This window comes from Leopardus geoffroyi, chromosome A1 (assembly GCF_018350155.1).
Source record: "Leopardus geoffroyi isolate Oge1 chromosome A1, O.geoffroyi_Oge1_pat1.0, whole genome shotgun sequence".
Taxonomy (NCBI): Eukaryota; Metazoa; Chordata; class Mammalia; order Carnivora; family Felidae; genus Leopardus; species Leopardus geoffroyi.
In genome coordinates this window covers 143,703,467-143,730,235 of record NC_059326.1, presented here as the reverse complement: position 1 = coordinate 143,730,235, position 26,769 = coordinate 143,703,467, and the positions used below count along the sequence as shown (strand labels likewise).

Here is a 26,769-nt window from a genome sequence, read left to right as displayed (position 1 = left end):
CTGTATACTGCCTGTTCAGATCTTGACTATCTTTCTACTGGTTTGTGTCTTTCAGAGACTGTCTGTTGAACAAAAGTCAGAAAACCAAAGCCTACTGGCTGGCCGCCCATTTTCATAAATACGGTTTAATTAGAACATGCACATTAGCTTATGAATGAATGTCTGTGGCTGCTTCTATGCCTCTAGGGCAGGGTTATGTACTGCAGTAAAGGATGAATGGTCTAAAATATTAACTATCTAGCCCTTTACAGAAAAAGTTTATAGATGCCTGACTCAGTGGTTGGACTCCATCTAGTAACAGAACAATACAAATTGTAATCACAAGGAGACAGGACTTTACACTCCCATCAGACTGTCATAAAGTATAAAGTGAGAAAAGGAAGAAACACACATAGTAACAAAGACACATACATGTACAAGTATGTTCACTGTAGATTGTCAGAATTTTAAATTTGGGTTGTTTTTCAGCGGGAAAAGAAGATACAAATTTTGCTATATGCATACTTTTTTTTTGAGATGTAATGGAGTTATAAACCTTCAAAACATAAGGCTGAGCAAAAAAAAAAAAAGGCACTTTGCAGAACGATATAAATGACAACAGCACATTATTTATATAAAATTGAAAATATGCAAACTTAATCTGCTATTGTGGATGAAAGATAAGGAGCTAGACCAGTTTACAAGGGCTGGTCCAGGCTGGTGGGTGGAGAGCAAGGCTGGGATGACACCCGTGTTGGTTTACACTCAAGGTTGTGTGGGGGTAACAGGGGAGTCCTCTCCCCAGGCTCTCAAGGACATGGTCTTCACAGCCATCAAAGAGTGAGGGAACCTCTGGGCCCACTGCCATTAATGCCCTTTTAATCTGGGGGTCAGTGTATTGTCATACAGAGATTTCTTGCCCCACCACACTTACAAACGCCCACGTTTTATTTATTTGCTGAAGCAGCAGGTCTCTTCAAGTTCCTGGTTCAATGGACTGATCATATATATAGGATAAGTACATGTAAAGCACATAAATACTGACTTCAGGAACGCGGTCACCTTTGGTGAGGAACAAGAGAGAAGGGGATCAAGAAGATGCCCTGTGCTAACTAAACTTCTTGTGGTCATCGTGTCACAATACATGCAAGCCAAACCCTCACGCTCTATGCCTTCAAATCATGCAGCAGTGTGTGTCATTCTTTCTCAATAAAACTGGAAACAAGATGACATCCTAGTGGATGTAACGTGTCTCTTTCTTTCTAATGTTTTCTTTCTTTCTAGCAGAGAGAGCCAGTGTGACAAAATGTTATAATGTGATTCGGCTGGGAGAGGACAAGATGTGAACCTACAAGGTGGAACAAAGTCGGGGGACAGAGGAGAACCAGAGCTTCTTGGTGAAAAAGGAGAAAAATCTCTTGAGGGAGAAGGGGCCGGTCAGAACTGGCATCCAATCAAGGCTAATACGCCTACTGTTCTATATTCAGTGAATATTTTTTGAATGAACAAATTGAACACATTCTTTCTGAGCATTATGTGCTAGGCACTGTGGGTGGGGTACTTAGTTCCTGCCTTGGAGGCACTTACAATCCAGCGAGAGAGTGTATGCCATGACTGATGCTCCTGCAAAGCAGGGTGGGAACCCCACAATACAAGCAGTAGCAAATCGCTGCAGGGAGCACTAGGGAAGAGACAGCAGTCTGGCGAGAGGAGGATGGGCACAGCAAGGAGTGTGAACAAGAAAGTATTTCTAAAGGAGGAGCTGAAGGGAGACTGGGAAGCACAGCTGGAGGGGGGGGGGCAGGGACGGGGCGGGGAGAGGGAGGAAGAGAGGGAGAGGGAGGGGGAGAGGGAGAGATCTCATTGAATAGAAATCAAGGTCAGATAAAGGGGCTGGGAAGGCTGTGGCTGCTATTCTAATCTTTCCACCCTTGCACAGGTGTGGGAAGCTACTAAAGGTTGGAAAGGGCAGTGTGACCTGATCTACCCTCATAAATATCTCCTAAAATGGGATAGAGGGAGGCAGAGAGGCCTTGTAGAAGGCTGTTGACACATGTCCAGGTGCAAAATGACATGAAACTGACTTAAAGAGTGGGTCTGGGAGTGGAGACGCAGGGACAAGCAAGGACCCTGTGGAGGTGAGGGGAGCAGGGATGTCACCATCACCCTGAAAAGTATCACTTCCTGGAGTACTAGCCATCATGGCAGCTGGACTCCCACAATACAGCATTGGGTAGAGGGTGAGGGCCACACACCCAGAGGGTGTGTCTCTGGGTGCTGAGATAGTGTTTTCCTTTATACTATAACCCTCTCAAGCCTCCCCTCAGCCCCAGATCTGGTGTAGAGCTATTTTTTTAGTAGGCATTTAGCAACTCACGCCCCCAAAACATCAAGAAGACAATGGATTATATCAGAGACACTAAAGATTCTTCTTAGCTTTTAGCACCTGAGGTGCAGAGAAGTTTCCAGAGCTATGGGGCCACCATCACCCAGTCACAGAGGGGAAGGGGTCCTGTGTCCTGCATGCTGCCTCAGTTACCAAAGACACACAGGCAGACTGGGGGAGTCTGAAGAGCCTAGAGAGGGACCAAGGGGACGTGAGCTCTCTGTCTAGCTCTGTTCTCTTCTGCTGTGTGACTTCTGGCAAGACTTGCCCTGGTCCTCAGTTTCTTCATGAAATAAAGCAGTGGAGTCAGATAAATCCTTTGCCAAGTTGCTTTGGTTGTAAGCAACAAAAATTGATTTTAGCAAACTTAAGCAAAAACAAAGAAGGAAAGAAAGGAAGGGGGGAGGGAGGGAGAGAGAGAGGGAGGGAGGGAAGGAAGGAAGGAAGGAAGGAAGGAAGGAAGGAAGGAAGGAAGTGAGGGAGGGAGGGAAGGAAAGAAAGGAAAAAGTAAAGGAAAATCTATTATGGGGATATCTAATAGCTTACAGAATTGAAGCAAAGACTAGAGAACTAGGATTGAAAAAGGACAGGAACCAGGACAGCTTCAAGGGCTAGTTGGCAAGATTTAATCAGTGGCCTTGTCAGGCAGTGGTGGTGGGGTCCTTTTCGAATGCCTGAGTTATGACAGCCTCCCCCTTCCTTATTTCACTTGTTAATATTCAGTCTAACTAGCTTCACTCAGATCACTGCCCACCCCTCGGGGAAGGCAGATAAGGGCATACTGACACATTTTTAACCAAGCCACACACTGTGGGGGAAACAGTTCCATAAAGAAAATTGAGGTGTTGTAACCCCAAGACATAAAATGGATGCCAACAGGCCAAAAGTGATTTTTCAAGTTTAAGATTTCCATGGAGCTCTAAGATTCAATAACCTGTAGCATGCAGTGGGGCATGGATCATGAATGGAACCTCAGAAATGTGGGGCCACAGACATCTTCCCCTCTCCAATGGGCTGGAGGGGTGGTGAATGATGAGGGTAGGTAGGAGTACACAGAGGGCTACAAGAGGAATGGCCACAGTGTAGGGGCTTCTAGGGGTTCTTCTCTGCTTCTCCCGAAGGCACCTTTCTTTAATCAAGGTCTGCAGCCTCCCTGGTGGCATTGTGGCAATGTGAAATTGCTTACTGGATCCCTCTTCTTCCGAGATCAGAGGATTAGAGGTAACTCCAGAAAGTTTCCATGAAGTCCATGCATCTGACAGCCTAGACTAGGCTTTATGGGGAAAGAAGGCCAAGGAGCTAATGTTTTCAGAGGACTCTGGGAGCAGTTCCCCCAGAAAATTTTTTCGAAATCTGGAAAAAAGTGTTTAAAAAAATAATGAAAATTGGAGCCTATGACACATCAAGAAGTGGAAGCTGAGTTCTTGCGAGGACAACCCTGAAATCCGGAATTATTCGTTGTGAAGGGAAGCACCTCTGTAAAAGGTTTCCAAAGGAGCTTCAAGGCCAGGACTGAAACACAGGTTGTGGTGCCAGGCACAGCTGGGGACATGGAAAGGATCATTTTAGTCACCACGTGTCACTTTATCCAGGGCTACAGTCCCATGGCCATGAGGCAGGGCAGTACCATAACCTGAGTCCCGTCAAACTGTTTCTGAGGGGGCTCTGAAGGATGTAGACAGCCCAGGGCTACTTAAACCTAAAAAAGACTCCAGCAAAGGTATGAAGTGACCAAGTTAGCTAGGAAGGAGGTGGGCATGATTGGACTGATGAGTTTAAACACACCTACAACTGACCATCCCTACTCACTGGGAGCAACATGTGACGCTGCCAAGTGAGGTTAGCATGGTGAAAAGACTCCATTTGAAAGTTCTTTTCATCAGGTAAGAGGGAAATCTTCTCTGCCCTCATGGGATAATCCTTATCCATCCTTTTATCTGACTTGGTCTATAGAGACTTTAATTTTACCTAACACCCAAAGATGGTCTTGGGGTGCATAGCATCAGTCAAGATGAAGAAAAAAAAATAAAATAGTGGGGCTTAAAACTTGACTCGGGGGGGAACTGGAAGGAAGCCAGAGTTAGGTTAATGTTGTGGAACAGTGAATACAGCCTGAATGTAGAAGAGCTTGGCCGGCTGGGAGTGAGAGTCCCATACCACCAACGGTACTCCTACGTCAACTCCACTAAATAAGCGTATCGATGTGAAAGCGTATTACAAAGTGGCAGGCTCACTATAAGCCTCTTTTACTTCTTTCTTTTTCTCTCCTGGTATTTAGTTATAACTTATTTAGGTCATTCCGTCTGTATTACATCTGGGCCCCTCCTGTAAGCTCCTGGAGGTCAAGGATGGCATCTCCTTCATTCTGGCACCCCAGAATTGGCACAGTTCCTCACCTATCATCAGACACCAGTCATCGTGGTTGTGTTTAATGGAAAGCAGACAATTCCTTACTCGATCCCCCCTCATACAGGTCATCAGAAATGTGTCTGCCTCTGGGCACACTGACTTGGTTCCATGACCACCTGGGTGGTTGTCTGTCCTTCTGAGGAGGAAGGAAAGGCACGTGTGCTAAGCATAGGCTAGACAGGCAGTTCCAGCGTATGCCTCAATTCTGCCCCCGTAATTGCCCATCCTCCTTCTAAGATCCCCCACACACTTATCTCTTGTTGACAAGCATCTGGCCAAAAATCAAAAAGGCTTAGGAGTTATCAACAGGAAAAAAAGAAAAGCACTTTCCCATACAAGTGGTTCAAACTCAGGAGGTCCAGCCTGGGCTCTTCCCCTCCTGATTAATGACACTGACAGGGGACTTTTCAGATGACCTTTTGCTGACTGGCAATACAAACCGGACATTTTAACAGGTCTTACCGAAGACCTCTTCTGTTATCTTGGTTTGATAAGGACAAGGCACCAGAGGAAAACCGAGTAAGTGCTCTATTTCCAGGATGAGATGGCAGGTGGAGAGAAACCCCATCTTGCCATAAGTGCAAAATTGTGTTTCTTTAAAGCCTGTATGACTCAGAGTATGCATTTAGGATGAATTTGTGGATATCAGAATAAAGATATCTGTGTGGAAACCTCCAGCTAGTCATTTGAACCATGTCTTTAAACATGTCGCAATACTATTCTGAGCTCTTACATCTGAAGATAAAGTTACAGCCATTTATATTTTCAACATGAATTCACTGAGCCCTTGAGGTGCCATAAGGGTCACCAGCACTGCCAGACATCTTGCCGTGGCTCAGCTACCTACCCGATGAGGGACTGCATTTATTTTTACCTTTGCCTCTATTTGGGTTTCCTGCCACTTTTCTTTTCCAAAGGCTTTTGGAATGTTCTAAGGAGAGAGATAAAGAAGGTTTAAAAAAAAAGAATAAACTTTCTTTTAGCTTCAGTGTTCTCTAGCCGTATCTCGATGGTCACTGTTAGTATCTAACAATAGATATTTTGTGGTATGGCCTTATAAAGGGATACTTCACAGCGGTTATAGATACTAGATCTATATATATTGATGCAGGACAGGTTAATTAAAAACACATTTAAAAGAATATGTATCACAGGACTCCGTCCTGTAGGAAAAAGCAACAAACCTGAGTCAGAGCGTGTGTGTGCGTATGAGTGTGTGTGTGTGTGTGTGTGTGTGTGTGTGTCGAGTCCACGCACGTAAGCGAACATGCATAAAAACCACCTAGGAGGATTAACTCAACTGTAGCGATGTTGTTCTGGGATTTTTCAGGTTGGGGGCAAGAGTGGATCATGGGGGATATTTTACTTATTGTTGAATACATTCCTGTATTATTTGGATGCTTTATAATAAGAATATGCTCTTCTATAATGAGAAAAAGATAATTTAAAAATATTTTCTGTAGCTTTGGACTGTCACTATTTTTGGCAATGCCTAGGATCTGGAAACAGTCACTCACTCTTTGCCATACTCCTGCCTGATCTCAGACCTATCTATTCTTATATTTTCCAACGTTTCAAAGGATAAGAATAAAAGAATTTATCATAAGAGACATTAAATTAATATTACTGAGTGTTTTCTTAGTCCATGAAAAGGTGTTTGTTTTTCAGGAATATATGGAAATAGGCCACTTCCACAGCTCCATTTTACAGAGAGGGATGCAGGCTCTTCCGAGGCTGATCCTTGGCCAGTGTTAGACACACTTCAGATCTCTGCCCTGCTAACAGTGACACAGCCTTCCTAGCAAACTCATCTGGGCCTCAGCAGCGCTGTTGGCCCCATGTTGTTGCTTTCTGGAGCAGGAGTGGAAAGCCATCCCGGGCTAAGCCAACGGGGTGACTCCCCCAGGAAACTGGGTTTGGGGCTGACAGTCACAATCCAGTGTCTGGACCTACAATGTGTAAACCCAGGGGCTGTGAGGCAGTGGTCTCCTGCCCACCTCATGGGCAGGAGCTGCTGAGCCAGGCACAGAGGGAGGCAGTGAGGAAAAGCCAAGAGTGAACCTGCTCTTTCTTGTTGGCTTCTGATGAGTCTCCTTCTTGAGGCTCAACTGCCATCCCACTCGTGGATCCCATGAGACACCCTTGCATCTTAATCTTGTTTGAGCTTGGCTTCACTTGTTTGGAATCAAGGAGCCCCTAGACCCTAAGCCAGAAAGTGACAGAACCAGAAATCAGACCCAAATCCCCATTGCACAAGTCACTCATTCTCTGCTAGGCCCTGTCCCCTCTGTGCTGTTCCCTCCCCCACCAATGGAGTGACATCCATTCACAAATGCTGCCACCGAGCCTCAAGACACTCAGCTTCTCCTGGGGGTGGCAAAGAAGCAGGAGAGGACTGCGCCCCTATCATAGCACAGCTGCGGAAAGCTCTGACGACAGATGTGCCGCTTGAGTTGGATTTATTTGTCTGTAAACATGTCACAAGTTTTGGTGTGGGAAGTACACCTTCACTCATATAAACAGCAACACTAGGCTGTGTCACCTCTCCATATCCTGAGGGATTCCTGAGAGGTGCCTGTTGTCATTTATTAATAATTATCCACAAACACCCCCATCCTCTTATGCAAGGTTCAAGGGTCTGCCTGCTGGAACAACACAGGTGTGTGGGAGTGAAAGAAAGGAAAATCTATCTTTAAAAAATTTTTTAAGCTTTATTTATTTTAGAGACAGACAGAGCACAAGTGGGGGAGGGGCAGAGAGAGCCAGAGACAGAATCTGAAGCAGGCTCCAGGCTCTGAGCCGTCAGCACAGAGCCTGACGTGGGGCTCAAACCCAGGAACCATGAGATCATGACCTGAGCTGAAGTCGGACACTCAACCGACTGAGCCGCCCAGGCACCCCTCTCTGACTTTTTAATGCTGTCTTTAGCTTGGGAGGAGACCCTGAGGAGTTGGAGAGGACCCAAAAGAAAAGGTTCATTCACATGGAGTGAACAAAGCAAAGACAGTAAGGGGCACTAGGCAACATCCCACATTCACTGACTCCTGGCTTTGAACTCAATGCACTGACCTTGAAGGCAGTGGGAATCATGCCTTTCAAGCAAGCTGGGAGGGCATTTGGGTGCTGGTACTCATGGTGGGGCTCAAGGCTGGCCGTGGAGCTCCGGGCCAGTGGTTTCTCAGAACTATAATTTCCCAAATTGGTAAAATTTTAAAAAGAAGTGGGAGGGTGGGAGACATACACAGGATAGTCAGCTTTTAATTTTGCCAAATGACAGATTAATCAAAACCAAACATAAAAATCCTAGCATCTTCTGTCATACATTTTTCATAATAGGACTTTTTGACCCCAAATGAGTGCTAAAAGCATAATCTCCGTATAATGAACAGTCTTTCCCCCCAAATAAGTTAGTAATCTTACACCATCACATACATATGATTATAATTATATATATGTATATAATTATCCTTGTTTTTCTCATATCACTCTAGACTTGTGAAAATTTCATCACAGATGAGTCACTACTCCCGCCTTCCCTCTGCTAGGTGCCTACCCCTGCAGGACTTGGGTTGAAAGGTATATTATTTCGTGAGCTCCTGGCAAGTGAGAAGACAGAGGACCCCCCCCCCCCCCCGCAAAGGAAGTCTGCAATCTCTGTGGGGAGGTGAGGGTGTGGTGGTGAGGGGTGTTTCATCACTCGCTGTGATGAAAATTCAGGGTGGTTTGAAAGGGAGGCACCCCATCTCAGGCGCTTGCCTGAAACAGTCTGGAACAGCCCACGTGTTCCTCTTTCTGTGCCACCTACTCCACTGTTTTCTCTTATCCACCTCCCCCTTCTTCCTGCTCCTACCAGCACAATGATTCATAGAGCGGTACTTATACTAAATGCGTTAAGTCATTAAAAAATTCTCCACCATCTTGGTCCTCGCTTTTAAAATTCAGATATTAAAGAATGTACAGCTTGCTTGGAGACAAGGATAAGCCAGAATTATCTTCTGTGGTTGCAAAGCCTGCAACTTCTATTCATCATCTTTATGCGTCTGTTATGTCAGTGGAGTGTAGCCATAATCCCAGAATGGTTACTGCATACACAAAATAATTTAGTTTCGGAAGGGATTACCTCAACCCACAGCTCTGTTCTTATTAGCAGATGTGGGAGGCTAAAAATGCTAATGATGAGAAAATTGGAATAGACTGGGACTCTCTCAGGTATTTGCAGGTGTTGTAACGTGAACAATGTAATCAGTTAAATGTAAAGAAACCGGAAAATAACTTCTGTCCGCAATTTTTGAGTCTTGGTGGGTAAAACTGGGGAAAGCTGCTGGAAGTTGGAGCAGGAAAGTCTGTAGCTTTGGTGGCTACAGAAAGCAACAGAGTGCACCTGGGTTTGGTGGGCCCACGGTGGCTTGGAGTCTATTGCAAATCAGAAAAAGCCCTCCCACCCCAGCACCTCGGAGGGCTGGATTTAACACAACTCCCAGTTGAAATCAGAGGAGGAAAGCATCTCCTTTCTTTCTCTCTCTCCCCTCCAAGACCCACATTTTTAGGTCAGAATTAACATCAAATTTTCACTTTGTTTAAAAGTAGAAATAGTTCAAGCCTTTTTGCTAGCAACCTTGAATTAAGAGATGGTAATTGGCGGTCTTCCCACTCCCACTCAAGCCTAGTTCATCTTATTTAAAACCCTAATTTGCTTCTTTGGAGGCCAAGAGGCATGAAACGCAGTCACTCGATGCTGTTTCCCATCAATATCCTAAGGCAGCAACCGAGAGGCAGACGACCACAGTCTCGCTTGGGGCTGGGCTGGGAACGGGAGACATAAAGGAGCCGGGTAGCTGCGCGGTAGAGGCGGAGCTGTTTGAGATGAGATTTAGGTTAGGGGCATGGCAGCAATTCATAAGGAATGCCAGGACATTCCTGTAAATGGGACAGGATGGAAAAAATTGTATTTACCAGAAATCTTTACAGGGAGAGAGTTGGAAGGACTCATTCGATGAGCTGCTTCATGTTGAAACTATGGGGCTTGTTCAAGTAAGTCATACACGGCTTTTGTTTACCTGAGAAGAGCATGCAAGTTGGGGTCAGAGCTGAACTGCTTAGACCAACAGAGAAGAGGCAGAATGCTACCACCAGAAAGCCTCCCTATTAACCTTTCTGCCACATAAAGCTGCTAACTCAGCTTCTTCTGTAAATATATACCTAATAAACCTTCCACTGGTTTGAGGAGATTTCAAACTGCTAAGGACATTGCAGGTCTAAGAGGACTTGGCTGGGCATTGTGTTGGTGGGGTGAAAGCAGAGCCCATTGAGTCCTTAGAATGGCGCTAGTTCATGGCCAGAGTCTGTGGGGAGGGGATCTAACTGTGCCAGATCAAAACGAGCCATAGAACATGCTGTTCCAGGGAACAGACTAGTAGATGAAAGTCACATGCCAGTGGCCAGACCACATGGGCCTGAAAACTGCCCTCTTTACACAGGGGAGAAATATTCCAAGTTCTTTAATGTGTGAATGGGCACCCCAGCAGCTTCTCCAAGATTATGTTTGTATTAGTCAGGGTTCTCCAGAGAAATAGAACCAACAGATTATATATATATATATATATAAACACAGATAGAGACAGAGATGAGTTTTATTATAGGAATTGGCTCATGCAATTATGGACTCTAAGAAGTCTCATGATCTACTGTCTTCAAGCTGGAGAACCAAGAAAGCCAGGGGCATAATTCAGTATGAGTCCAAACGCTTGAGAACAAGGAGCATCAGTGTCCAAGGGCAGGAGGAGATGGATGTCTTAGTTCAAGCAGAGAGAGCAACTTTGTCTTTATCTGTTTTTTGTTCTATTAAAGCCCTCAATGAATTAGATGATGCCCGCTTATGTTGGTGAGGGCTATCTTCTTTACTCTGTCTACCGATTTAAAAGCTAATCTCCTCCAGAAATACCCTTACAGATACACCAGCTCTCTGGGCCTCCCTTTGCCCAGACAGACTGCCACATCAAATTAACCATCACAATGATGATATGAGCTTAAAACTCTGTTATTTCCCCAGTGTGCCTGTCTGGATTCTCATGAGTTGCTGCCAGGTGAATGGTAGGGCCAGGGAAGGGTAGTCTTCATTCTGGGGGGGAAGGGGGGGTTGCTTTCCTCAGATGATAAGACCTAAGAAGTAAGGGCTATGACCCAGTCTGCTTGTCCAACACAAACTCTGTGCATCAGGGCCTAGCCAGGTGCTGGGAATATGATGATGGAGAGATGGACGTTCTCCCTGACTGAATTCATGGTTGGGCACCAGAGCAGACAGAGTTAATGACAACAGAGTCCGGTATGCACAATTGGGGGGTGGGGTAGGGAAATTCTCTGCCAACAGTGGGGGGCTATGCCACCCTCTCCCTCAATCACCAGCAATCAAGGGTGTGTTTTAAAAATTCTTGAACAATTTGTTAGAATAAATGTTCAAAGGAATTAATTTGAATTAAAAGTAGTTATTATGGCAGCGTGTGGCATGACTCCATTGGCAGAAACACATGGGAGGGAAGGGAGAAGGGAATTTTTTGGAGAAAGAGGAAAGAGCCAGAGGGTGGTAGCTCTTAAATGCCTGGCTAGAAGATCTAGTCTTTACCCTACACATGAACCATTACTGGTTAACCTTTGAGGACAAAAGCCATGTGTACTCTGTATCCCTTTTTACCCAGCATGATGTGGGCAAGGCTTCAATTTGTCCTCTGACATCTACTTCCTCTCATTCCACAGGTGTTAGACCTGCAGAGATGACTTTTCCCAGCTTCCCTGACAGCCAGGTGTGGCTATGAGGCTGAGTTCTCACCAACTATAAGATAAAGTGAAGTGTGTAACTTCCAGACCACATCCTTGAAAGGGAAGCTTTTCTTCCTTTCTACAGCCAGAGCACAGACAGCGTGGGACTGAGTCAGTTTGTTTTCTGCACATACCAAGGAACAGTAGAGCAACAAGGAGAAAGGAATCTGGGTCCCTGAGTGGCTTCAAGGAACACAGTTAACCATCCAGGCCTCGACCACCCGCTGCTGCAGACAGGTACGTGGGAGAGAAATGAACTTCTGTCTTAATTAGGCCATAGTATTTGGGGTCTGTTACAGCAGATTAATTGTACCTGACCTATTACATTAGGACTCAATATGGTTGTCCAAATGTACTATTAAATTATTTTTTCAGAAACTCATAAAGGAAAAAAATTCATAAATGGCTGCAGAAATCAAGATCAAGCAAATGAAGAAAGCAAAGCCTATTATCAGAGATTACTAAAGCAGCGGAGTCAGCCACTGTCACATACGTTTTAGTAGAGACTCAAAGGCAGGCAGAGGAGTGGGAAAGCTTTAGAGTGGAGGAAAGGGAAGGCTTCTGGTGCACCTGCTTGGAGGCCGGTGGCATGGGGAAGCTGGAGGCTGGCTAACTAGGAGTGGGGCATCCTGTATGATTGGTTAAAGGTGCATATTTGACTTTCTCTAGTCCTAAGTTGAAAGCAGGGACAAGGATTAGGGAATCTGGAAGTTATTAACCAAGCTTTGGCCATCTGTGGCTGACTGTTAAAGAAGTTATCGATTGGCTTTCTGGATTGTCACAAGAGATGGCAACCTGGCTTCTCACAAGCCTCATGTACAGCAGACTGGCTTCCAGGCTGTTTACTATACATAAGGGGATTGGTTTCCTAGGCAGGTTGCTGAAAGTTGTGAGTAGGGTTCTCTTTTTAGGTATGGTCTGGCCACTGTCCATTTGCATATTCAGTCTCTCATGGCTAATGAGCATAGCCTTGACACAGAGGGGAAATGGCGGTGGGGGTGGGGGGTAGCACCTTAAAATAATCTCATTGGCACAGAAAAGTGTAACTAAAGAGAAAATTTCCTATGTCCCTGATGGATCAAGAGTGCACTACTGGGCTGTGCTGAGAACTGGCCAAATCACAGCAATTAAAAGAGAGGCCTCAGAGTTGAGGAACAGGGGCTCTGTGACCCAGGCTGACCAGTGACAGGATTTCTGTGGTGCTCACAGCCAAATGGCATTAGGACTTGAGTTACTCCCGACACTTGCTTGAAAAGAACTGGTGGTTGGCTTCGATGCTGTCATATCCCCTGGGGCTCAAGCTAAGGGATAAGGCTCCCGGCCACCCTCCTCGCCCATCCTCGACCCCCAGAAGCCCAATGAGTCCCAGAGCACACTTTGTGGATTAGACAGACCGGTGGTCACAGAAGAAATGTGCTTTTCTTAGCACAAAGCCAGTCGTGAGCAGGACCAGACGCATGAGGAGGCCCCTGATTGCCTGCAGATGTCTGAACGACACCCAACTGGCAGGCCTGTGCTCTCTTTCAGATCTGGTTTCCATTCCTGTGGCGTGTGAGACGAGGGGACCCTTCTTCAGGGATTCGTGGGCAGTGTGCCGAGAGCTCGATGTGAGCAGTTTTCCTGATTGGGGAACACCTCTCCTTCTGGTAATGGGGCTGCAGACATTTGAACTCCTGCACTTCAGTTTCCAAGAACATTGAGTGTTGATCTTTGCAGGAGACAAGCACTGCTTTATGCTTTGTTCTCTCTGTGGTTACTCACCCCCAGCACTGCGGGCCTTCTTTTCCCCAGGCTTCCCGGGGGCCCCAAGAACTTCAGGCGATCTCAGAAGAGTCTGGGCAAGGAGTGCAGCTGGCTGTCCTGAGGCAGGCTCTCGAGTTTCCAAAAGGGAATTGCACATTTCCTAAAGGGAACTCTTGATTCTCTCTAAAATCCTGCCTACTTCCCTCAGTCTCTCTTATTCCTATAACCATCTACTCAGAGAATCAAGCCCCAAACCTAGAAGCCATCCTTGAGTCTTTCCCTTCCCTCACCTCCACCGGTCAGGTAGTCCTATCATGGTTCCTTTCAAAGTGTATCAGGAAGAGATTTACTTGATCTAGTCTCTCCTACCCACACATTTGCTCTCCTATAATCCATTCTCTTCAACAGTACCAACAATAATTCTCTCATTGTCTCAAAGTGTGTACTACACTGTGAGAAAGGCTCTGCACGGACTGCCCTCCCCAAACCCACCCCTCCCACCAACTCAGCCTCTGCCTCCCTCCCTCTTCTTCTTTCACACTGGTTTTCTCTCCCCTTTTCAGGATCTTTCTTAGCCTGAAATATTCCTACCTTTCTCATATCTAGCGTCTACACATTTTTTCAGGTCATCTTAAATTTCCTCTTCTCAGAAGTCTCCAATCACTCTGTCTAACTGAGTCCCTGCTGCCTTTCTCTCTCCCCCTTTATTTTTTAACAGCAGATTTTATGGTTGTTTATTGTCCACTGTCTATCCCCTGCTTGCCTGTAAGATCTTGTTTGATACCTGTTTCTAGTGCCTAGCACAAATTGGTGCTCTCTAAATCTTGAGTAAATGGATAGATGGATAGATGGATAGATTGGTAGATGGATAGTCTTTTTTGGGCTTCATAAAGGTTACTTGAGTCTAATTCCCAGAGCTGAGCCAAACTGAGTCTTGCCTTATTCTGTAAACTCTGCCACATGTCAATTCGATTCGATTCAATTCAATAAATATTTATGAAATGCCTACAATGTGCTAGTCCCTGGAGATACACAATCATGAACAAGACAGATACAGACCTTATGGGAAAGAGGGGTGGGAAAAAATTAAATATGCAATTGTAGTCTAGAATAGTGCAATCTATAATTATGATGTGAGAAGTGGAGGGTGCTGCCAGAGCACACAAAAGAAGCATCTGAATGTAGTCTGGGGAGTTCAGGGGAAGGACAGACAGACCTCCTGAGCACTGTAATGCTACCTTTCCTACTCTTCTTGAGAGTTTGAGAAAGTGGAATAGTGAAATCTGATTCTGACAAGACTTAAGTTTTGAGTGCCTGCCACTAATCAAGCATTGTTCTAGGCACTGTACACACAAAGTCTCTTCTCCCTACAACGATCTTGCCAGGTAGGTATAATTATTGCCATGTTACAAATGTGGAAACTGTAAAAGCAAGCACTATGCCCAAAGCTACTGTTTTAGAACAGATCCCCTAAGAAATCAACCGAGGTAGAGATCTATATACAGGGGTGCTCCTGGAAACACCACCTGCAAGGACTTGAAGGCAGTGGGGTTAGGCCGAGGGAGAAGCTGAACAGCGAAGCAGGTACAACAATGGCTTTGATTGATACCACAAATGCTCTGGAGCTGGGAGGGCCCCTCAGAGTTCTGAAATGAGATATTAGGTGGGCTTTAAACCCCTAAGTTCACCAGTAATTGGACCCAGGCCGTCCCTGGGATGAGGGTATAACCTGGGGTGTGGTAGCCTCCTTCAGCAGAGGGCAATTCCTGGAGGTGGGGGGTAGATTGTTAACTGCTAGCAGCTGGGAAAAATGAGTGCCTTGGTCCTAACCCTATCACCCCTGCAGCCACCCAGATCCTCCACAGTAGCTGGGCTACTGTGTCGATGTGTCCCAGGGCTCAGTCCTAGAACCTCTTCTCTTCCCTGTCTACCATCAGTCGTCAGTGCTATCAGTGATTCCCACAATTTTAAATACCATTTACACGGTCCCACGTTTATATCCTCAGTTTAGGTCTCTCTTGTGTGCTTCAGACTCCTATGCCACAGTCTATTCATCATCTTCGCCGAACAATTCCAAAAGTGAACTCCTGATTCTGCCCTTCCCTGCCATCAGTTCCTCCTACATCCTTCCTGTCTCAGTTGATGGCACCTCCACTCTTCCAGTTGCTCAAGCCAAAAACCTTGGGCTCCCTCTTGACTATTCTTCTTCTCTGAGACTTCATTCAATCCATCAGGAAATCCTTCAAAATATACCCCACAGCACCTCCCCATTTCGCTCACGGTAAGTACTTGCAATGGCCTGATCACCCCTCATCGCCTTTAGCCACTTATTTCCTACCACTCTCAACCACCCCATTCCATCCAGATGTGCTGGCTTCCCTGTTGTTACTTGAACCGACCTCAGGACCTTCCCGTGGAACCCTACTCCCCACACATTTTGACAGCTCTCTCCTTCACCCCCTTCAAGTCTTTGCCCAACAGTCATCTGCTCAGTGAAGCTTTCCTGAGCACACTAAATTGCACTCTCCATTCACGGTCCCTACTTGATTTTATCCTCAGCACCCATCACCTTCTAACCTACTATGTCATTTAATTAATTTTTTATTTATTACCAGTCTCCCCCCAGCTAAATGTAAACTTCCCCAAAGCAAGGACTTTTCTGCTTTATTCACCATTGTCTCCTTGGGGTCTAGAACAGTGCCCACCACTTAGTGGACATTCAGAAAGCGTTGTTGACTGGACAGTGATGCACTGTTCATCAACACTGGCATTCAGAAGTGGGTCGATCCTGTTCCAAAAGCCTGTTTTTGCCACCACACCACACCACACCTTTCTTGCATAATCAAGCCCCTTTAAGACATATGTAATGCCACAGAGTGACCAAAAGCAATTCTTGGCCCTGCACGAGGTCACACAGACTACTCGGCCAGGGTCTATATATCAGAAGGGGTTTCAGTCAGGCTTTGTTTACTGGGTGAAAAGAATTTCTCAGGATGCTTCATAGGCGAAAATCTGGCCCCCAGCCCCTTGTGACAGGGAAGTGATAGTGTCAGGGCTTCTGGAGTCCTCTCTGAGTGAAACAGGTGCAAGATTCTGACTTGCTAAGTGATTCACAAGGCTTTCTGTGGTTGCTTAGGTTAAGGTGGGGAAACCCTGAGCTGCACCCTTGTTCAACAGTCCTCAAACCTTCTCATAAATCAGGCCCAGGCCTGCATGTCTGCTCAGGCTCTGACCAACTTATCTATATATTCTGATGCTATTCAGAATTTGTTGTTAAAAGAAAGCTGAGGACAAGAAAATTTGCGACATTTCTTTTAATGACAGCAACATGTAAGGGAGTCTCTCTTCTTCTTTTTTTTCCTTTGTGTGAGAGAGAGGTCTTCATTTTACTCCAGCCTGCATCCCTCCCTGGTGGCTTACACCTGGTCAGAGTCACTTATCTGTGGTATCTCCCTGGCATTGAAGGTATCTGAGTTCCCCTTCTACTGACAAAAATATAATGATTCTAAGAAATAGAATTCTACCCATAAATAATGATATCCAATGGGTGGTGGTGGGAGAGGGAAGCAACAGCTTTTGTATTTGAGAATGAGGAAACAGAGTTTATATGATCTATATAAACTCATTCTGTTAGACTTTAAGCTGTATTAATTTTGTTGCATTCATTTCTTAAAGGTCATACATTATTCTTACAAAATCTCTAAACTTAAAAGAATACTTTTTCCATGATGTAAAGGAGATGGGAGGAACTTCCTGCAATAAGGAGAATCTGAGCTGCTGTAGATATGACCCCTCCCACAATATATATAATTCCCTTCTTGAGTGCTGGAAACAAAGAAAAACCAGTGCCATGCATGTGAGCTGGTGTGGAGGGAGCCCAAGGGCGTTTTGGACAAAGACATAGATTTAGGGGTAGGAGACAAGGCTGGGGGTCTGTGCAAAGCAGGGAACCTAAAGGTAGCATTCTGTTCCATCTTAAAGAGCCTCAAAGAGGAGCCCTTCTGTTCAAATGATTAAGGCAATGCAAGAAGAAATAGAAGCCATTAAAAAAAAAAAAAAAAGAACAGTGTGTTTGAAACAGGCATGTTTGAAAAAGAACAGAGCTTTGCTTGCCTTAAACAACCTCCTCTACTACATGAATACTCACACTTCTCTGAGCCAGTACAAGAAGAGATGAGTCTATTTTTATAGCCAATAAAGTGCATATTGATCATTCCGATCTTGAGATTTCAGATCTCAACATTTACTGACCGCCTATTTCATGGTAGGCACTGATAGTCCCTGCCCGCTAGGTCTCTCATGACCACCTGGCCTTGGGAAGCAAATGGCCATGCTGGCCCCTCTGTATAGTCCCTAATACTGGCCAGATGCTCAAAGTGGTGCTACCTGTACTGGGCCATGAGGATTTCCCAGAACAAGAGAAAGACTGTACTTTATACTTCCAGCCCAGGGTGCCCATGGCAAAGTCCAGGTGGAAACATCACGGTCTTATTTAGTGGGAGAATTTTTTAAAAAAATGAAATTCTTAGTATCAAAAACTATTTTACTGGTGACAGGGGAAGAGATTTGAGGAAGGTATTCTTAGTATAACAGTTCTCAATGAGTATACATTGAATTAAATTATAACTCAGTGTTTGTGCTGCCCTATCTCTGCTGTGTTATACCAGGATATTCTGACATTTGGGATAAAAAGAGGCTTGGCAGGAACCAAGGCATTTATAATGGGAAAAACAGAACATTTTCTTTTCATGAAGGATAAAACTTCATCACATGTTCTCCAGATCAGATTTTCTGACATGTGCCCTTTAATCCAGTTCTTTTTTAGGGACAGGGAGGAGGTTAAGGATGAGGGTGGATAGACCTCTTTGTCCTATTCTTAGCAAAATGATAGTCCCCTTGGAATGAACAGCTTTTGTACTTCAAAAACATTTAAGACCATTGTCCCTCACAAGGTATAGTAAACACATTAAACAATATGATCTTGGAAGTGTCACCTCTCCAAGGCTTTCTGCTTTGTGGGTGGAGACCTGATATTCTTGACAGTCTGTGGATTCCTCTGTCCTCCTGGAGAAAAGTAAGGGAAAGAGGGTGGTTTCTATAGCTGGGAAAGCCCAGAGTCTTCAGGGAAAGCATTGCACAGGTATCTTGGAATCCAGGATAAAACGGTTTTATTCATGTCAACTGCCTTTGTGACCAATGCCAACTGTTCTAGTCTACAGGATCTGTGTGGGGAAGGTAAGAGGGCTGGACAGCAGGGTCAGAGTGTTGAAGTATATTCCTTCGGTTGGCTAAGGTTTTCTTTTTCAAGCAGGGGAAAAAGCAATCTTAATTTTGAGAACCATTAATGGTATGATCATTCTTATTTTTGGTGTGTACAAGTTACATACGTATACATATATACATATATTATTATGTATTAGTTTCTGAAATCAATGTTATTTTTCTGATGTTAAGACAACTGGACTTCAATCACTCATTCTACCATTTCACAGGTGGAAAACAGATCATCACTCTCTTTTATGAAGCAGATGAACACTAACCTCCATTCCCCAACCCACGACTTTGCCCCTAGTTTGTTCTCTCACTCAGCTCAACTTTGTCTTGTCACTGTTTGGAATGGTGCTTAGGCTTTGTGAGATGCATTCCTCTCTCCAACTCATAAAGCATTAAAATGGAAGTTTCCTTTGCTCCTTGGGCCATTCTCAAAGGGAAGCTTTTTAAATAGTCCTTCTACAGAAGTCACCAAAAAAAACAGAAAACAGGAAATTAAATGAATTACCAAGAAAGTCTGCATATGATTCTAACTTTGCTTTTCCAACTAACGAAGATAATATACCCTGAATATAACACAACACTACAGAACAATAAAATAACTTCCATGGGTCACATTTTTGCCTGTAATTTAGTATCAAGATTTATAATGCAAATATTATTTTTTTCTCTCAACACTTGAGGGAAGAAAGTGACATTTTCTTTTCTCTTAAAGAAACTAGGAATTTTTATTTTGTTTCCATCACTGGAATGAGCTTTTAAAAACTATCTTCTGACCCTGTTGAATAGATTCTAAGTGTCTGTGATTTTCAGAATAAAATGTACACAATAGCAAGAGCAAATAGATATCTGTTTTAACCAAACCACAGTTATCCAAATGCTGCTGTTTGATCCAAACACACCGTGTTTTTCAAAGCTACGGGCACGTGCACACACACTAACAACAAAATCCCCAATCCCACATAGATCTCAATTGGAAGCGTTTTGATATATGGTAAAAGTAAGCCCCCAACCCCCTCACCCCAAACAGGGAATGATTCAAACCAGCATCTCAGGGAAAGGTGACTGATCAACTCTGAGACTTCTACTACCAAGTGTACTTCAGGGGATACCAAGGCCATTGCAGACTCCATCATGGGATTGGGGCCCTTTAGACACTAGTATCTCTGTCCACATTAGGAATCCTTCCATCAGCTGTGGAAGTCCACGGCAGTCTCCCCCATGCCTTTTCGAGCAGGCCCATTTATTACTTTCTGTTTATAGGCTGAGAGAAGCCCAGCACCAGCCTGTCATCAGCAGGCACATCCCTGCCTCCCGATCACTGGCTGTGCAGGAAACCAGGGCTAGGGGTGGGCAGAAAGCTAGGTTTTGCTATTACTTAAGACATGCATTGGGGAGGCTCCCTGAATCCACTGTCTTCCATTCCTAGAGCTCTCCTTGTATGGTGTCAAATAAGTGTTGCCCTAGTATGGCCATCCAGAATTAAACATGACCAGCTTCATTAAAGAGTTTTCTACAAGAGAAGCTAACTTGGCTTTGCCAACTATGGTCACTAGATCCTTGACTAAAACTGTTTGTTGGATTCTACCCAGTCTAGGTTTTTTTCCAATAAGGAGATGGTCTTTTAACTCAGGACTTAATAACTAAAATAACTAAGATGGAGTTTGCCTACCAGTTGGAAAGAGAAATGTTCAGAGTTTTTCTAAACATTAAAATAGCTCATGGGGTGGAATGCTATGTAGCAATGAAGAATCATATTCTAGGCCATATATATCATATATAGGCCATTTGTTGGCCTATGAAGATGTTTACGCTATATTACTGAGTATAATACACAACAGAAGTACAAAATGATCCACTGTATAAAAAGTAAATTACTTACATTCTGTAGCTCAGACCTCTTCTTAGCACCTTCCAGTTTCTAAGCTCTTTGGCTTCCCTGATTCTTCTTTCTCCCAGCCTGGGGACCCTTCATTTAATCTGGGGAGAAAGTTCAGGAAAGACAACTTATTATCACTGAGCATTAGTCTTCCGGATATTTCATTCTTGGTGTATAAGCACCATTCTCGAATTCTTTAAAAAATAAAATCCTATTTCCCTTACATATAGAGGGCTAATTCAAACCAAGGTTTTCTTAACTCATTAATGAAGGAACTGGCAGCAAGACAAAAAGCTTGAAATTTTGAGAAAGAGAGATTATATAGTTAGTGAGAAATGGAATACTGAAATAAGATTATTAAAAAGATACTAAAAAAGCTAGTGCCCTACACATAAGAGTTAGGTTTATCTTCTTTATTTTCCAGCCTCCTCCCCAGCCCTTAAATATATCATCACACCTTATCATTTTTCTACAAGTGAATCTTTAACTTACCAGGGTTGTACAATGTCTGGTCCACAACCAAAGGGACATTCCCTGAGTGAGTCAGATAACCCTTCACAGACTTTCTAGAACAGTCACACAGTCATCATTTTTGTCCTATTTCCAAGTTTTAGTTTTTGCTGCATAATGACATAAACTGGGTCCTGGGGGTTTAGACTTTAGAAATGTCAAAACTAAGATTTGATTCTTCTTCTCAGCTTTTCTGCCATAATAGCTCTTCCTTCCTAGATGTAGGAAAGAATACTCTTAAACTGTGCTGAGGAGAGCTAAGAACCAAACCCAAAGTCTCTGGAACTAGGGCTATTAATGGGTTGACAGGCACAGTGAACACTCAAAACAGGAGGATTCAGTGACTATTTTCTGAATGCTGAATGTAGACATTTCCAGCTCTTTTTTTCTCTCAGTCCCAGAATGATGACACTCAGTCCTTTGCCCTCTTGGAAGGATATAGGAAAGACAACTCTGGTTTATTTGGCTAGTGCAAAGGTGGGTCTTTCCCGACAAATGGCTTACTCACCCTACAGTAAAGCTTAGGACTATCAAGCCCAACCTACATATTCATAGCTTTCAAACAGCCTTTTATCCCCCAACCCTTAATCATGGGTAGTTAAAGAATACCAGACATCTGAGGAAAGTCTCCACTTTGGAAGAAAGAGATGCAAACAAAGAAAAAGCAACTTGGAGGAAAGACAAAGAACACTTTTAGAAAAAGAAACCAATTATAGGCAATATATCAGAGAGCTAAGAAAAGATGCTATATACATGAAAAAAGAATGGAACATTATGTGCTTCTTCTTCTCTCTTACACAAAGAAATATGCAGTGAATAAAAGACCTCCTGGAATTAAGATTGTGATAGCAAAGTGAAGAAGGAATGGAGATAGAGTTGAACTCTTGCCCTTAGAAAGTAAAGCAAGAAAACAAAGAAAATAGAAAATTAAGAGGATTTGTCTAAGAGACAAACAAGAATTCAAATAGCAGGTCCAAAAGCCAAATAGCAAAAATTCCAGAAAGCGAAAACAGAGAAAACGGAGGGAGGAAATTGCCAATGAAATAATTCAAGAAAATTTCCAAGGCCGAAATACAAGATTTTCCAGATTGGAAGGGCCTGCCATGTGCTAGCACTAGAAGCCAGAAGGTAATAAGCAACACCTTTAGAATTCTAAACCTGGAATTTTCAACCTATCTACACTCTCATCAAATGTGGGCATATACTAAAGGCATTTTTAAAGGTCTCAAAAAACTTACCGTCCATGCATCTTTTTTCCAGAATCTACTGGAGGATGTGCTATATCAAAAAGAAGAGATTAAACTCAGCAAGGGGAAGACTAAAGGAAAATAAAAAGATAAAGGAGACTGGAAAGCCAAGAGAATCTCCAGCCAAGAGACCGGAGAAAAACAGGGAATCTCCACAATGATGGGAAAGAGAGATCCCAAGATGACAAGATGACAACGTGTCACCAGCTGAGTACCACCAACCCAGACTGCCGCAGTGTGTCTCAGGGGCCAAGCAGGCTGCTGAGACTATTATCTATGCCACCCTGTCACATCCTCAAAACAAGAGACTATAGCAAGCAGGAAGATAGGAGACTGGGAAGCAGGGAATATAATCATGAGAAAAGCAAAAGGAACTCCCAAGATGGTAACATAGGGAAGTTCGAGATGACAGCTGAGTGGTGGCCTAAAGAGAAATATTTACATTTAAAAATACTATTTTCAGGGGCACCTGGGTGGCTCAGTAGGTTGAGCATCCGACTTTGGCTCAGGTCATGATCTCACAGCTCGTGGGTTTGAGCCCTGCGGTTGGGCTCTGCGCTGACCGCTCAGAGCCTGGAGCCTGCTTCGGATTCTGTGTCTCCCTCTGTCTCTGCCCCTTCCCCGCTCATACTCTGTTCTCTCAAACATGAATAAACATTAAAAAAAATCCTATTTTCATAAAGTGAAAAGGACTTTAAAAAATTGGAAGAATGTAAAATAAAAGTCTTAACAGTGTATCTTTGAGTGGCAAGGTAATTGGTAACTACTGTCTTTGCTTTTCTGGGTTTTGCAGGGGGATATAAGGTGTTTATGCAATAAAAAAGACATTTACATCTCTCCAGAAGGAAGAAACTCTTACCCATTGGTAGTCACTCCTGACTCCTCCTCCCAGTGCTTGGAAACTATTAATCCAATTTCTGTCTCTATAGATTTTTCTATTCTGGACATTTCCTATTGATGAAATCATACACATATGACCTTTTGTGTCTGACTTCTTTCACTTAGCATTAATATTTTCAAAATGCATCCTTTTTCATCCATCCAGCAAGCATTGGCACTTCACTTTTTTAATGAGTAATATTCCATTGCATGGATATACATTTTATTTATCAATTCATCAGTTGATGGATATTTGGGCTGTTTTTACCTTTGGCTGTGATGAATAATGCTGCTATAAACATTTGTATAGAAGTTTTTATATGGACATATGTTTTTCAGTTCTCTTGGATAAATATCTAGCAAAATTGCTAGGCCATATGGACCTCTGTTTCACTTTTAAAAGAACTGCCAAACTGTTTTCCAAAGTAGCTGTATTATTTCACAATCCCACCAGCAATGTTTGAGGGTTCCATTTTCTCCACATTCTTGCCTACACTTGTTATTGTCTGTCTTTTTAATTATAGCCATCCTAGTGGATAAGTATTTAATTGGCTTCTGAGATGCAATTTCCTAAAAACTAAAGATGCTGAGCATCTTCTTATGGGCTTATTGGCCATATGTATATAATCTTGGAGAGATGTCTATTGAAATAATTTTCCATTTTTATGATTTTTTAAATGTTTCTTTTATTTTTGAGAGAGACAGAGTGTGAGTGGGGGAGGGGCAGAGAGAGAGAGAGAGGGAGACACAGAATGTGAAGCAGGTTCCAGGCTCAAATGTGAGGCTCGAACTCACGAACTGCGAGATCATGACCTGAGCCGAAGTCAGACGCTCAACGGACTGAGCCACAAGGTGCCCCCATTATCCATTTTTAAATTGGATTATTTGTGCTTTTATTATTTGGTTTTAAGAGTACAGTGTGATTTTGAGGTTAGCCTCTTTGTATGAAAATGTAATAAAATTCTTAGCTATGTGGTTAAGGAAATATGAACTATTCCCACTTAGGCTTTCACTATTCTGTATCATTCACTGATCCTTTCATTGTCTTTTTGTGTGTGTGTACAATGTTAAATGAAATTGGAATGACAGCTTTTTTTTAAATATATGAAATTTGTTGTCAGATTGGTTTCCATACAACACCCAGTGCTCATCCCAAAAGGTGCCCTCCTCAATACCCATCACCCACCCTCCCCTCCCTCCCACCCCCCATCAACCCTCTGTTTGTTCTCAGTTTTTAACAGTCTCTTATGCTTTGGCTCTCTCCCACTCTAACCTCTTTTTTTTTTTTTCCTTCTCCTCCCCCATGGGTTCCTGTTAAGTTTCTCAGGATCCACATAAGGGTGAAAATATATGGTATCTGTCTTTCTCTGTATGGCTTATTTCACTGAGCATCACACTCTCCAGTTCTGTCCACGTTGCTACAAAGGGCCATATTTCGTTCTTTCTCATTGCCACATAGTACTCCATTGTGTATATAAACCACAATTTCTTTATCCATTCATCAGTTGATGGACATTTAGGCCCTTTCCATAATTTGGCTATTGTTGAGAGTGCTGCTATAAACATTGGGGTACAAGTGCCCCTATGCATCAGTACTCCTGTATCCCTTGGGTAAATTCCTAGCAGTGCTACTGCTGGGTCACAGGGTAGGTCTATTTTTAATTTTTTGAGGAACCTCCACACTGTTTTCCAGAGCGGCTGTACCAGTTTGCATTCCCACCAACAGTGCAAGAGGTTTCCCGTTTCTCCACATCCTCTCCAGCATCTAGAGTCTCTTGATTTGTTCATTTTGGCCACTCTGGCATGACGTGGTATGTGAGTGTGGTTTTGATTTGTATTTCCCTGATGAGGAGCGACGTTGAGCATCTTTTCATCTGTCTGTTGGCCATCCGGATGTCTTCTTTAGAGAAGTGTCTATTCCTGTTTTCTGCCCATTTCTTCACTGGATTATTTGTTTTTTGGGTGTGGAGTTTGGTCAGCTCTTTATAGATTTTGGATACTAGCCCTTTGTCCGATATGTCATTTGCAAATATCTTTTCCCATTCCGTTGGTTGCCTTTAAGTTTTGTTGATTGTTTCCTTTGCTGTGCAGAACCTTTTATCTTCATGAGGTCCCAATAGTTCATTTTTGCTTTTAATTCCCTTGCCTTTGGGGATGTGTCGAGTAAGAAATTGCTACGGCTGAGGTCAGAGAAGTCTTTTCCTGCTTTCTCCTCTAGGGTTTTGATGGTTTCCTGTCTCACATTCAGGTCCTTTATCCATTTTGAGTTTATTTTTGTGAATGGTGTGAGAAAGTGGTCTAGTTTCAACCTTCTGCATGTTGCTGTCCAGTTCTCCCAGCACCATTTGTTAAAGAGACTGTCTTTTTTCCATTGGATATTCTTTCCTGCTTTGTCAAAGATTAGTTGGCCATCCGTTTGTGGGTCTAGTTCTGGGGTTTCTATTCTATTCCATTGGTCTATGTGTCTGTTTTTGTGCCAATACCATGCTATCTTGATGATTACAGTTTTGTAGTAGAGGCTAAAGTCTGGGATTGTGATGCCTCCTGCTTTGGTCTTCTTCTTCAAAATTCCTTTGGCTATTCGGGGCCTTTTGTGGTTCCATATGAATTTTAGGATTGCTTGTTCTAGCTTTGAGAAGAATGCTGGTGCAATTTTGATTGGGATTGCATTGAATGTGTAGATAGCTTTGGGTAGTATTGACATTTTGACAATATTTATTCTGCCAACCCATGAGCATGGAATGTTTTTCCATTTCTTTATATCTTCAATTTCCTTCATAAGCTTTCTATAGTTTTCAGCATACACATCTTTACATCTTAGGTTAGATTTATTCCTAGGTATTTTATGCTTCTTGGTGCAAATGTGAATGGGATCAGTTTCTTTGTCTTTCCGTTGCTTCATTATTAGTGTATAAGAATGCAACTGATTTCTGTACATTGATTTTGTATCCTGCGACTTTGCTGAATTCATGTATCAGTTCTAGCAGACTTTTGGTGGAGTCTATCGGATTTTCCATGTATAATATCATGTCATCTGCAAAAAGTGAAAGCTTAACTTCATCTCTGCCAATTTTGATGCCTTTGATTTCCTTTTGTTGTCTGATTGCTGATGCTAGCACTTTCAACACTATGTTAAACAACAGCGGTGAGAGTGGACATCCCTGTCGTGTTCCTGATCTCAGGGAAAAGGCTCTCAGTTTTTCCCCATTGAGGATGATGTTAGCTGTGGGCTTTTCATAAATGGCTTTTATGATGTTGAAGTATGTTCGTTCTATCCCGACTTTCTCGAGCGTTTTTATTAAGAAAGGATGCTGAATTTTGTCAAATGCTTTTTCTGCATTGATTGACAGGATCATATGGTTCTTATCTTTTCTTTTATTAATGTGATGTATCACACTGATTGATTTGTGAATGTTGAACCAGCCTTGCATCCCAGGAATAAATCCCACTTGATCATGGTGAATAATTCTTTTTATATGCTGTTGAATTCGATTTGCTAGTATCTTATTGAGAATTTTTGCATCCATATTCATCAAGGATATTGGCCTGTAGTTCTCTTTTTTTACTGGATCTCTGTCTGATTTAGGAATCAAAGTAATACTGGCTTCATAGAATGAGTCTGGAAGTTTTCCTTCCCTTTCTATTTTTTGGAG

General features: G+C 43.3%; 1 long non-coding RNA gene across 1 annotated transcript; it reads left to right on the top strand.

Moving 5' to 3' along the window:
- Positions 1-11,671: 11,671 nt before the first annotated feature.
- On the top strand, positions 11,672-22,723 carry LOC123607463. The gene is made up of 3 exons (XR_006716755.1): positions 11,672-11,824; positions 13,115-13,194; positions 22,251-22,723. It is a non-coding gene; the product is annotated as an uncharacterized LOC123607463 (long non-coding RNA).
- Positions 22,724-26,769: the final 4,046 nt, after the last annotated feature.